At 40.7% G+C, this 11,800-nt stretch overlaps 2 long non-coding RNA genes across 3 annotated transcripts; both read right to left on the reverse strand.

Moving 5' to 3' along the window:
• Window positions 1-969: 969 nt before the first annotated feature.
• LOC120106865 lies at window positions 970-2,083 on the reverse strand. The gene is made up of 2 exons (XR_005508859.1): window positions 1,580-2,083; window positions 970-1,436 (listed from the first exon to the last, which is right to left on the reverse strand). It is a non-coding gene; the product is annotated as an uncharacterized LOC120106865 (long non-coding RNA).
• A 97-nt stretch (window positions 2,084-2,180) lies between these two features.
• Window positions 2,181-10,536, reverse strand: LOC120106864. Of its 2 annotated transcripts, XR_005508858.1 has the most exons (4): window positions 10,169-10,536; window positions 3,808-4,245; window positions 3,530-3,684; window positions 2,325-2,822 (listed from the first exon to the last, which is right to left on the reverse strand). It is a non-coding gene; the product is annotated as an uncharacterized LOC120106864 (long non-coding RNA). The 2 variants fall into 2 exon arrangements; XR_005508857.1 differs by lacking the exon at window positions 10,169-10,536 and having other exon boundaries at window positions 2,181-2,822; window positions 3,808-4,577.
• Between the last annotated feature and the right edge of the window lie 1,264 nt (window positions 10,537-11,800).

Below are 11,800 nucleotides of genomic sequence, written 5' to 3' on the forward strand. Positions count from 1 at the left end.
ATATTAATTCTAATGCTAAATCTAACTAAAGTAGGGCTAGCACTAGAAGATAAAATATTCCAACTTGTGTTGGAATAGGAAACAAAGATAAACTAGGAATAGGATCCTAGTACAACTAGGACAAGCAATGGACTTCCAACAATTTAGTCAGATATTGATGGTTGGAGATTTGAAAGAGTTAATTCTTTGGATCCACTTGATTTTGTTTATGATGTTATAGATACTATACAGGTGAAGAGAAAATTATTGTAGCATCAAAAGAGTGGCTTCCCTTCCTTACAAAAGAATGATTTGATTCTCTGACCTTGTTGCATAAAATTAACATTCTCAAGAAGCTTTCTTAAAAATAGACAAGAGACCTTCAAAGAGTTGTCCTCAAGTAGTTCATAATCCCTTAATTGGCTCAAATAACATAATCCAACTTTCATGATTAAGATTTCGAGAAACGTCAAAAGCATACTTGCATATTGTTGTGTTACCTTGCTGACAATTTATCATTTTGGTGGACCAATTATGGGTGTCATTTAGTGAAATGAGCATCTCCAAGTTTTGTTATTATTGGGACTGTATTAGGCCATTTAAAGTTTCAGTTAAAGCATAGTACACTACAAGAAAATACATATTCAGCGACTAAAATTCTAATCGTTGAATAACCATATTTGGTCGCCGAAACCTTTTCACGACTAGCATACTCTTCGTCGCCGAACCCTAGTCACTGAAAGGTTTTGGCTACCAATATTGTGTGGTCACCTAAGGTACACCAACAACGACCAACATTTGGTTGCTGAAGAAAATTTTCAGCGACCAAATCTGTTGTCGCTAATTTCAACGCTGACCAAATAGTTGGTCGTGGAATATTTGTCTTCCGCTACCAAAAAAATGGTCACTGAATGTCTATCTTCCTCCACCAATAGTTTGGTCGCAGAATGTATTGGAATACATTGGCAACAAACATTTTTTGGTGGCAGAAAGTATTAACCTGTATTTAATTAACAATTCAAATTATAAGCTTAATATTTATTTTTGGGCTCGTTCCAAATCCTGTACAACCAACACAGCCTATCCAATATCCATATTGCACAATACATTTGCTCATCCAAATAGAAGTATACACAATGTTGGAGAATCCATAATCATTCATTATAAATATCATCATCTATAAGTCTAAAGTCAAGCATATCTATTAACCATACATCACAATGTTTCATCCATACCATATGTTAAGGTGATAATCATCACCAAACATATCAAAATGTAAATTAAAAATTTCAAAATATCTGATCTTGCTATTCCTCCAAACAACCATCATATAGACAAAAATATTCTTATACCAAAAACTGGATTCTGCTTGTAGACAACTTCACCATGATCATATGAACAAAAGCTATCCATGTACCAAAAACTAGATTTCACATGCTCATAACTCCACCATGTATCTGAGAAAGCAAAAAAAAATACACAATCAATAACTACATGTGAAAATAATAAACTAAAATTCAAGTATAAGTTCACAATAACATTTCGCTTAATTTGGTCAAAATCTCTAAATAACCTATGTAATATAAATGAGAATACATACCAACGAGTATTTGTACCACTAGTTGAATACATGGCCCCATCATGATGGATAGATGACTTGTGTGTTTGAGTCTTTTTCTTTAAGAACTTTGTCACCAAACTTGTAAGATGTGCAATTTGCTTATGTTCTTCCTCTCGCTCTTTCCTTTCCTCCTCATGCTCTCTCCTCTTCTGCTCCAATTGCCTCCGCAGCTCCTCTCCTGTTAGTTACCGGTATAGTCATTGTTGCAACAAATGACTGAGATCCTAAACAATGATTGTACTCAAGCTTTTCTTTTTTGGAGTATTCAGCTGAGTACTTTGTCTGCCAGTTGATATTGGTCAGCTCACTCATGTTGAGCTTGTTTGGTGTTTGCTAGCACAAAGATGGAAGTAGTTTTCAGTCTATTTGGTTTCAACTGGGCTGTATGTAACTAACATGGACTTAGAGTCCAACTTCGTTGAGATTTTGGTTTGGATTGAGGACTTTGAGATGACCAACATAATCAAGTTTCAGGTTTGGGTGCACATTGAGTTGGTTAACTTTTTTTTTTTGTCTAATCCATTTGCATATCCACTATTCCTGCTCTTAGGTGAGGCAAATCCAATTATATTTATGAAAATATAATGTGATCGATACAAGCATGAAATGAAAACTAGTTTCTCTAGCATCTCGTAGAAGAAGCTATTTGACCTCTGCTTGTGTGAGCAGCACTTTTTATTAAGCATTATGAAAATCAGCTTCTTTCAAACTCATTCCTTTTTATTTTCGAGTTGAAGAATGGTGAAACTGCTTTTTGTAAAGCAAAGCCAAAGATGAGCACAATGTACTCATTTAAGAACATCATTTTACATGACATACTGTAACATGTATAATTCAGTAATTATAAAACAAAAATCACTTGAGTGACTGCAGAAATTGTAAGGAATAGCAAATAAGATCTCAGAATGAGATTTTTTTTAGTTATGCTTACTCTCTCAACTAAATCCAATGCTCTAACCCCGGAGACCTTGAGACTGTCTGTGATATCCTCAAGAGGCTTTTGAACCTCCCGAATGGCTTTGTTATTGATTGGCAATGCATACCTCAACAAGGCACCAGGATCCTTAATAGGTGGTCCAGAAATTAGCACTGACAGATCAGGCAGCACAGGGCCTCAAGGGGATGCATGTGCAGGCCAGTCCAATGTAGGAACACCAGTGACCAATCCAATTGCCAATGCTATGGAAACTGCACATTCCTTTAGGTGAAATGAGTTCTTCTTCTGCCCAAGAATTCAAAAGATATACAAACTGCTCTCAGCATTTACCAAAAGAAACTGTTTGTGGTTTTAATAAGAGAACACAAAAAAGTGATGCCACAGAGAATGATATTGAATTGGCAGAATTAATTCTATTCTCTCCAATAAGAAAAGAAAGAAATTCAACCTATATCTTATGAAAGAATCCATGTCAAGCACCAAGAAGGCAAGCCGATCTAATGGTACAAAAATATAAATGGAAGTGGTTCGAAAATCGGAGCATACTTCAAGGAGCAATTTTGATAAGAATTATACTAAGGAGATGGAAATTAATTTTTGTAATATAGAATAAAACTGTCCAATCTAACCAACAAACTCTGGAAGAAATGAATGAAAACAACTGATTATTCACCTGACCCATGAAGAACTTCTCTCTCTCAAACACTTTGATCTTCTTAAAAGGAAGTATGGCCATATTGATTTACAGTTCATAGTAAGCATATCAGGTAGACAGGAGATCTATCTTATGAGACCAAAAAAAAAAAAAGCAGGAGAAATATCTAACTGATTGGTTTTGCAGTTTTTTTTCTTAACAACATACCATCTTAATCTAACTGAGACAGGAATGTGTATGTGCCTTGCTAATTGCAATATGCCATCTCATTCTAACTGGGACAGGAATGTGTTCTCTGTTGTTCATATAAAATAAATAACGATTCATTAGTTAATACCTTTTTTTGATGCTTCCACCAAGGTAACATGAAACTCTCTAAAGCATTCTGGTCCAAGAGCTCCATATAGAATAGCAACTGGACTGGCAATACTTGAACCAAAATATATGTGATCAAAATCAAAAAGTTCAGCCTACTCAGCAGATCCCACAGCTCTGGTGAAATCCAAATAAACATATAACCTCACTATATAACAAGGAGGCAAAAAAGATCAACAAGATTTGCAATAACAGAAATAGAAATACAACAAAGGCACAGAAAAGGTGGATATGACTTACAGTTTGGCTGAAGTGTCAAGCCATGAAAGAAGATCAGTAACATTGAACAGTAGTGCACTACCAGTATCTACCCAGCAACTACTTCCTCCAGGGCTTCACAGGTTTCTGCATATGAGAAAAGGTTCTGCCTTGACTCTTGAAATTGGCTCTGACAAGTCTCCCATAACATGTTCTGAGTTGGTTTCGTCGTCAGAAGGATAAGAAGATAAAGAATCCTCCGCCAACTGCCAGTAGAGCACTAGTGTAGGAGATGCTAACCGAAGCATAAGAGAAAATTCAAAAACTGATCCCAAGGGTTCACTTAGAAGCAAGCGCCCATCATGGACAATTTTGTGAATGCAGCATTTGGCTGTCAAACAATCTGAGCCTTTATCTGGTTCTAACCAGAGATCAGTAAACTCCCAAAACAGGTTTTTCCGTTCCTTAGAGAGCAATTCTCTGTTGATATATGTTGTAATAATTCTTTAGTAACCTATCAAACTGAAGTGCTCCTTAATCAAAGAAGGTATAAACTTAAAAGACAAATAACAAGCAAAATAATACTTCAATGCCAACAATGCGTCATACACCAGTGCCAACAATGCAACTATAAACTGAAAGCAGAAACAAAAATTATCATGCAAGAGAACAACACAGTCACTGATTTCTCAGTTACTCACACCTTTACTTACCACCAATAGACAGTTCTTGGCTAGGGCAAGCATCCAGATTCCATCAGGCAAGCCTACTTTTGAATTTCTTTGGAATTTCATTTGTTCAGGAAGGGGAAAAGAATGCTCACTTTTGTGCACAACTTGCCTGATGGAATCTGGATGCTTGCCCTACAAGTCTCAGCATTCTTACCAAAGGGGGAACTATTTTACTAGAAAAAACAAGTTATCTTTACAAAGAAAACGAAATCAAAATTGTGCAACTAATTCAACCATCTACGGTGCAAAAAGAGAGGATTTTCATCAAACCCATCCAGAATTAGTCTTTCTCTTTAGAAAATTCAATTTCTTGGTTAAGAAATAAAGAAGTACAAAGGAATGAAAATAGAGGAAGTAATGAGTTAGAGATGGTATAGGAGAATGAACAGTGTCTGATACATTGCTATAGTATCTGGCACGTAGTTCCTACTTCTCTATTTCTTCACAACTGAACAGAGTCTCTTACAGTCCTTTTATACACAGTCAGATCCAATGATCCGTTGAGGGAAATAACAGAATGTAGTTATAATGAAGACTCTGGAACCTGGGAGAAGAAATCAGTTGTGAATGTTCTGGAAAACAGAGGATCACATGGAGCTTGCAGTGAGTTTGAATGACTGTGAAGTAGGGATGATCAGTTGGTGAAACATCAGTGAGATGGTCATCTTAAGACCCCCCCTCAAGCGGAGAGTGGGAAGCAACTCTCAGCTTGGAACAGATCATACGATGACGAGCCGTAGGAAGAGATTTGGTAAAAATATCTGCTGGCTGGTCTTGAGTAGAGACATGAGAGAGATGAATCTCTTTGGACTGCAGTTTCTCCCGAATGAAATGATAATCCACCTCAATGTGTTTAGTCCGAGCGTGGAATACAGGATTGGCCGCTAGAGCCATAGCTGAAATGCTGTCTGAGTAGAGGACAGTGGAATCATCAATGGAGACACCGAGTTCGTGGAGAAGACGCCGAAGCCAGACCAGTTCCTGAGTCGTAACTGCCATAGCCCTGTACTCAGCCTCCGTCGAAGATCGAGCAACAGTTGGCTGCTTCTTGGCACACCAAGATAGAAGGTTGCAGCCGAGGAAGATACAGAACCCAGAGGTGGAGCATCTATCCTGTGCATCACCGGCCCAATCGGAGTCACAGTAAGCTGTGAGTTGAAGAGAACTACGTTTATAGTGTAAGCAGTGATCAATGGTGCCTTTAACATAACGGAGGATGTGTTTAAGGTATTGAAAGTGCAATTGGAGTGGATGATGCATGAACTGACACACAAAATTTACAGCAAAGGAAAGATCGGGCCGAGTGATTGTCAGATATTGTAATGAACCAGCGAGACTCCGATAAAACTCGGCATCTGAAAACGGGGCAGAGAGATCAGTGATAGAAGATTTCTTGGTCGAAAGAGGAGAAGTAAGGGATTTGCAATTCTCCATGCCAGCCCGCTGTAAAAGCTTCTGAGCATACTGAGATTGTCTGAGTCGAACGCCACCAGCATCAAAGAAGAAGCGAATACCCAGAAAATAGGATAGCTGACCCAGATCCTTCATTTTGAATTAGGAATGAAGCTTATGGAGGAGAGTAGTAATTGCATCAGAATCGTTTCCAGTGAGGAGGATGTCATCAACATATATTAGTATGTAAATAATTGTGGTGTCCTGCTGAAATAGAAAAAGAGAAGGATCTGCCGAGCTGGGATGAAAATGATGCTGGAGAAGAAACCCAGAAAAGGTGGCAAACCACTGTCGTGGTGCCTGTTTCAGACCATAAATGGACTTCTTGAGATGACAGACATGAGTAGGATGCTCTGGATCCGTGAACCCTCTTGGTTGTTCCATAAAGACAAGTTCATCAAGATGTCCATGGAGAAAGGCATTGGACACATCGAGCTGTTTGATGGACCAGCCCGAATGTAAGGCAAGAAGAACAAGCACCCGGATGGTTGGAAATTTTGCCACAGGACTGAAAGTTTCATGATAATCCAGACCATACTCCTGTTTGAATCCCTGAGCAACCAAACGAGCCTTGTACCTTGCTAGGGAGCCATCAGAATTTTGCTTGATCTTATAAGTCCACCGACAGCCAAGGATATGTTGATCAGAAGAGCGAGGAACTAGTGTCCATGTCTGCTGATCAATCAAAGCATTGAATTCAGAGGACATTGCTGCTCGCCAGTTAGGATCAGCGTTCGCCACTGAGAAGCAAGTTGGTTCCTGATCACCTGTATCCACACTGAGAAGAGAGAAAATTTGCTTTGGGCGAAGTGTCCCTGTCTTGGACCTTGTAACCATGGGATGCCTAACAGGAGGAGAGAATACAGAGGAACACGGAGGACTTGCAGACTGTGGGGGATGCCTAACAAGAGGAGAGAATACATAGGAACCCGGAGGACTTGCAGACTGTGGAGGGGAGATGGAAGATAGAGGTGCAGTGGAGGTTGAAGACGAAGATGATGAAGAAAAGGTGGGTGAATGAGTAGTGGTGGTCCTTGACTGGGAGGAAGTTGACAAAGTAGGGAGCTGAGAGGGAGGAACCAGTAGAGGCGTGGGAAGGAGAGGTGTTGATGAGATGGGGGATAGAACAGAATGAGCAAAAGGGAAGAGAGACTCATTGAATCGAACATGTCGGGAGATGTAGACCCGGCCATTGGATGGATCATAGCAGCGATAGCCTTTATGATTAGGGGAGTAGCCAATGAAGACGCAAGGTAAAGACCGGGGTGAGAACTTGGATGGATGCTGAGGACGTACCCAAGGAAAACATTGGCAACCAAAGACTCGAAGAAAGCCGTAATCTGGAGAACGCTGATACAGAATTTGAAAAGGAGACTTGTGTTGCAGAGTTGAAGTTGGAAGACGATTGATTAAGTAAACGGCAGTTAAGAGCGCTTCAACCCAGAATTGATGAGGAAGAGAAGAATGAAAGAGAAGACTCCTCACCATTTCAAGAAGCTGGCGATGTTTGTGTTCAGCACTTCCGTTTTGTTCAGGAGTATAGGGAGACGATCGTTGATGAACAATGCCAGACGCAGCAAACAGGTGATGAAAGCGAGAGTTAACAAATTCTCCACCACCATCAGAACGAAAGACTTTGATAGTGGAGGAAAATTGATTTTCAACTAAATTTTTGAACTCAACAAACTTAGAAAATACATCTGATTTCAGTGCTAAAGGATACACCCAGATGAATTTTGAAAAGTCATCCATGAACACGACATAGTAACGTAAACCAGTGGAGGAATTTAAAGGAGAAGGTCCCCAGACATCAGAGTGTATAAGATCAAGTGGACGTTGGGAGATGGAGTTGCTGGTGGAGAAAGGAAGTTTGTGTCCCTTGGCCATGTTGCAGAATTTACAAGATGCAGTGTCAACTGATGAGGAAGCAATGGAGGTGTCCTTGATGATTTGCAGTAAGGTGGAAGCAGCTGGATGGCCAAGACGGAAATGCCAAAGCGAGGTCGAGAGCTTTGTAGACACTAAGGCAGTTGAGCGAGAAGTGGGAGTAGTAGGCTGAACGAAGGAGAAAGGTATCCTGTAGAGCCCCTCAGTGCAGCGTCCCTGGAACAAGATCTTGCCGGTTGCTTTGTCCTTAATAACACAACCATCAGAATTAAAGTGAACGGTGCAGTGATTATCAACAGCTAACTTGTATACTGATAGCAGATTGTGAGAAATGTTTGGAGCATGCAGCAGTTCAGAGAGTTTAAAATTGTGAGTTGGGGTGCAGAGGATACCAGTCCCTGATTGTATAACTGGGATGGAGGAGCCATTGCCCACTGTGATCCTATCTGAGCCCTGATACGAAGAGGCGTCGGAAAGTGATAGTGGGTCGGAAGTGATATGTGAGGTAGCGCCGCTGTCTACAATCCAGTCACGTGAGACAGAGGAAGAAGAAGGTGTAGAGAGAAGCGCCTGCTGGTTTGGCTGTCTTGGAGGAGAGGAATTGTAGCTTGGATTCATCCGGAACCAGCAATGAATTGCTGTGTGTCCTCTTTTGCCATAGATCTGGCAGTCAATGAGAGCTCGGGAATCTTTTCGAGGTCCAGGAGAACTCCAATTGCTGTTCCAGTTGTTGCTGGAGTAAGTACTCCGTGCTCGGCCACGTCCTCTGGATGTAAAGAAAGATCTACCTCGACCTCTTCCCCGAGTGGCTGAAAGTGCAAAGGAATCGGTGGAGGATTGTTGCTTTTCTCTGGATAGGATGATGAGTTCCTCGCTGCAGAGCAGAGCGTAGAGCTCATCCAGTGTGAGAGAGGCTGACTGAGTGCGTATTGATGTAGCAAAGGCATCATATGAGGTTGGTAGTCCATTAAGGATGTACAGAATGGCATCTTCAGTGTCAATTGTGGAACCAGCAGCTGATATAGCGTCGACTTTTTGCCGAACTTCATGGAGAAACTGCTGCATCGGAAGATCCATTTTCTTTATGTTGTGCAGCTCATTTTTGAGTTGCATTACATGACTCCTTGTAGCCGAATTTAATCGGCATTCTAAGGTAGTCCAGATCTGAAAACAGTGATCTAGATTGATCACGTATGGTAAGATAGAGGAAGAAATTGTGGAGTTAATGGCAGAAGCTAAGAACTGGTCTGTCAGCAACCAGAGTTCATAGCTTCTGTTCTTATCTTCAATGGAAGATGAAACGCAAGTGGAAGTACCATCTAAGAATCCAAAGAAGCCACTCGCTTTGAAGAGATGAGTAACTTGAGACCTCCAAGTTAGATAGTTATCAGATTGAAGCTGGGTGGAGACTAGGTTCTGTATTTTTGAAATCAAGAATTTCAACCTGGGAGAGATTAAGGGATCATCTAAGGATCCTGATGATTCAGCTGACCTGGTGACTTGCTCGGATCCAGGAGACTCCATTTGATCGTTGTCTAGTGGAGGAAGAACCACTTCTAGAGAGAAAGGCGTCAGAACCTCCTGCTCTGATACCATAAAGAAGTACAAAGGAATGAAAATAGAGGAAGTAATGAGTTAGAGATGGTATAGGAGAATGAACAGTGTCTGATACATTGCTATAGTATCTGGCACGTAGTTCCTACTTCTCTATTTCTTCACAACTGAACAGAGTCTCTTACAGTCCTTTTATACACAGTCAGATCCAATGATCCGTTGAGGGAAATAACAGAATGTAGTTATAATGAAGACTCTGGAACCTGGGAGAAGAAATCAGTTGGGAATGTTCTGGAAAATAGAGGAGCACATGGAGCTTGCAGTGAGTTTGAATGACTGTGAAGTAGGGATGATCAGTTGGTGAAACATCAGTGAGATGGTCATCTTAAGAAGAAAAGCACTATGCATTGCTGCAAAGGCCATACCAAACACAAAGAAGAAAATCTAATATAGTGGAGAAGAAAATCATGAGAAGTGATCCAAGAATCTCAGCCTTCTTACCGAATGGAACTATTCAAAAGGTGATTTTCACAGAACATATGATACAATTATAAAAAAATAATCCCATTTCCTCCAGTGAGGAAACAAATAGCATTAATTATCCAAAAAAGTGAATATTAATCGAATTACTCATCCAATTCATTCAGATTATGACAACTTTCCGATCGGATATATCTCTACACTGCTCATATTTCCATTTAAAAAATCTACTTGCATATAAATAAGTGGAAAATAATCTAAAAACGCCTACGTTGGAAGAGAACTGGATCAACCAGTACCTCTCCGCATCCGGAATCGAGTTTGCAAAACCCCGATGAAGAAGAAGAGCAGTAGAACCCTAGGCGGCGAAACCAGAGGGGTCTCCGGTGGCCATCGAAGTAGCTCCGCCTTGCCGAAATGGAGGATCTCGGGGCGGCAGCGGAGAAGCGGCACTGGGACTGGGAGGATAGGAGGGCCGCCATGGGAGCTAGAGTTTCGAGAGGAGAGGGATTGGGGAAGCAAGGGTTTTGGAGTTAACGCAAAGGAGAGAGGATAAAATGGTGGTGAGAAGAAATAGTGGAAATCGGAGAGCCGCTAGATGTCCCCACGGTGTGGATAAGGCTGTCCGGAATCCGGACGGTCATCCCTGCTGTGGATGGCCTTCTAGTTAGGGATTTGTTGGATTTGGGTTAGGGAGGAGGAGGGGGGGTTGGGATCGCGTGGGGAGGGGGGGGATGGGTGGGTGCCGGGGCCACGGGTTGAGCGACTGCAGGGGTTTTGGGAAGGAGGAGGGGGGGAATTTGGGCGGGGCGGCGACACTTAGTTTCATTTTGTATTTTTCTCTTTCAATCTTTTTTTTATTATAATTATTCAAAAATAATATTTTTAATATTTTTAGAATTAAAAATTAAATTTGGTGATGAAAATTTCTGCCGATAATCCATCACTGCTAAAAATAATCTTTTAAAAATTTATAAATACTTGAGTTATGATTTTTGTGATGGCTGAATTTGTCACTGTCTAGTTACAATTTCGGTTACCAGTTTTGTGACAAATATTCCGTCACTACGGTGGTCACTAAGTTTTGTCGCCTACCCTACCCGCGTATTTTGTGACCGGTCTGTTACTAATCTGTCACTAAGTTCACACCACGGTGACCAAATTTCTGTATATCATTAATCCGTCATAAATAGTGACAGATAACGGGCCGTCACTAGTTTTCTGTTACTATACGCTTATTTTCTGGTAGTGAAAGTTGTGGGATTGAGATTCAGCCAAAGAGACGAGGATATACCTAAGTGAATTAAGGTGTTAAACGGCACCGTTTGAAAATAAGCAGTTTTTTTTTTTTTTGAACTTAGAAATTAACATCTTACAGGGGCTAGTACAACATCGTTCGGTTTTACGGGAACCTTTCACTACCAAAAGTTTGGTCACTAAAAAACTCAAACTTTCTGCCCAATTTTTTCATCGAAAAAAGGTGCCATTCGTAAAAGTTTTCCTGGACTAAATTTTTTTTAATCGCTGGAGGTGAACCTTTAAGAACCAAAATTTAGTCGCCAAAAGTTTTACCTCCAGCCCGTGTGAAATATTGGACTCGTGCCAACTTGGTATTGCGTTTCCACGACCAAATATACATTTAGTCGGTGTAGGACAATTATTCAGTAACTAACAAGAATGTTGGTCGCAGATAGCCTTATTTTCAGCGACCAAACTTTAGTCGCCAAACGTTTTATCTCCACCCCGCCAACTTGGTTTTGATTTTCCGCGACCAAATATGCATTTAGTCGGTGTAGGGCAATTATTCAGTAACTAACAAGAATGTTGGTCGCAGATAGCCTTATTTTTAGCGACCAAACTTTAGTCGCCAAACGTTTTACCTCCACCCCGCCAACTTGGTTTTGATTTTCCGCGACCAAATATGCATTTAG

Source organism: Phoenix dactylifera, unplaced genomic scaffold (genome assembly GCF_009389715.1).
Source record: "Phoenix dactylifera cultivar Barhee BC4 unplaced genomic scaffold, palm_55x_up_171113_PBpolish2nd_filt_p 000669F, whole genome shotgun sequence".
Taxonomy (NCBI): Eukaryota; Viridiplantae; Streptophyta; class Magnoliopsida; order Arecales; family Arecaceae; genus Phoenix; species Phoenix dactylifera.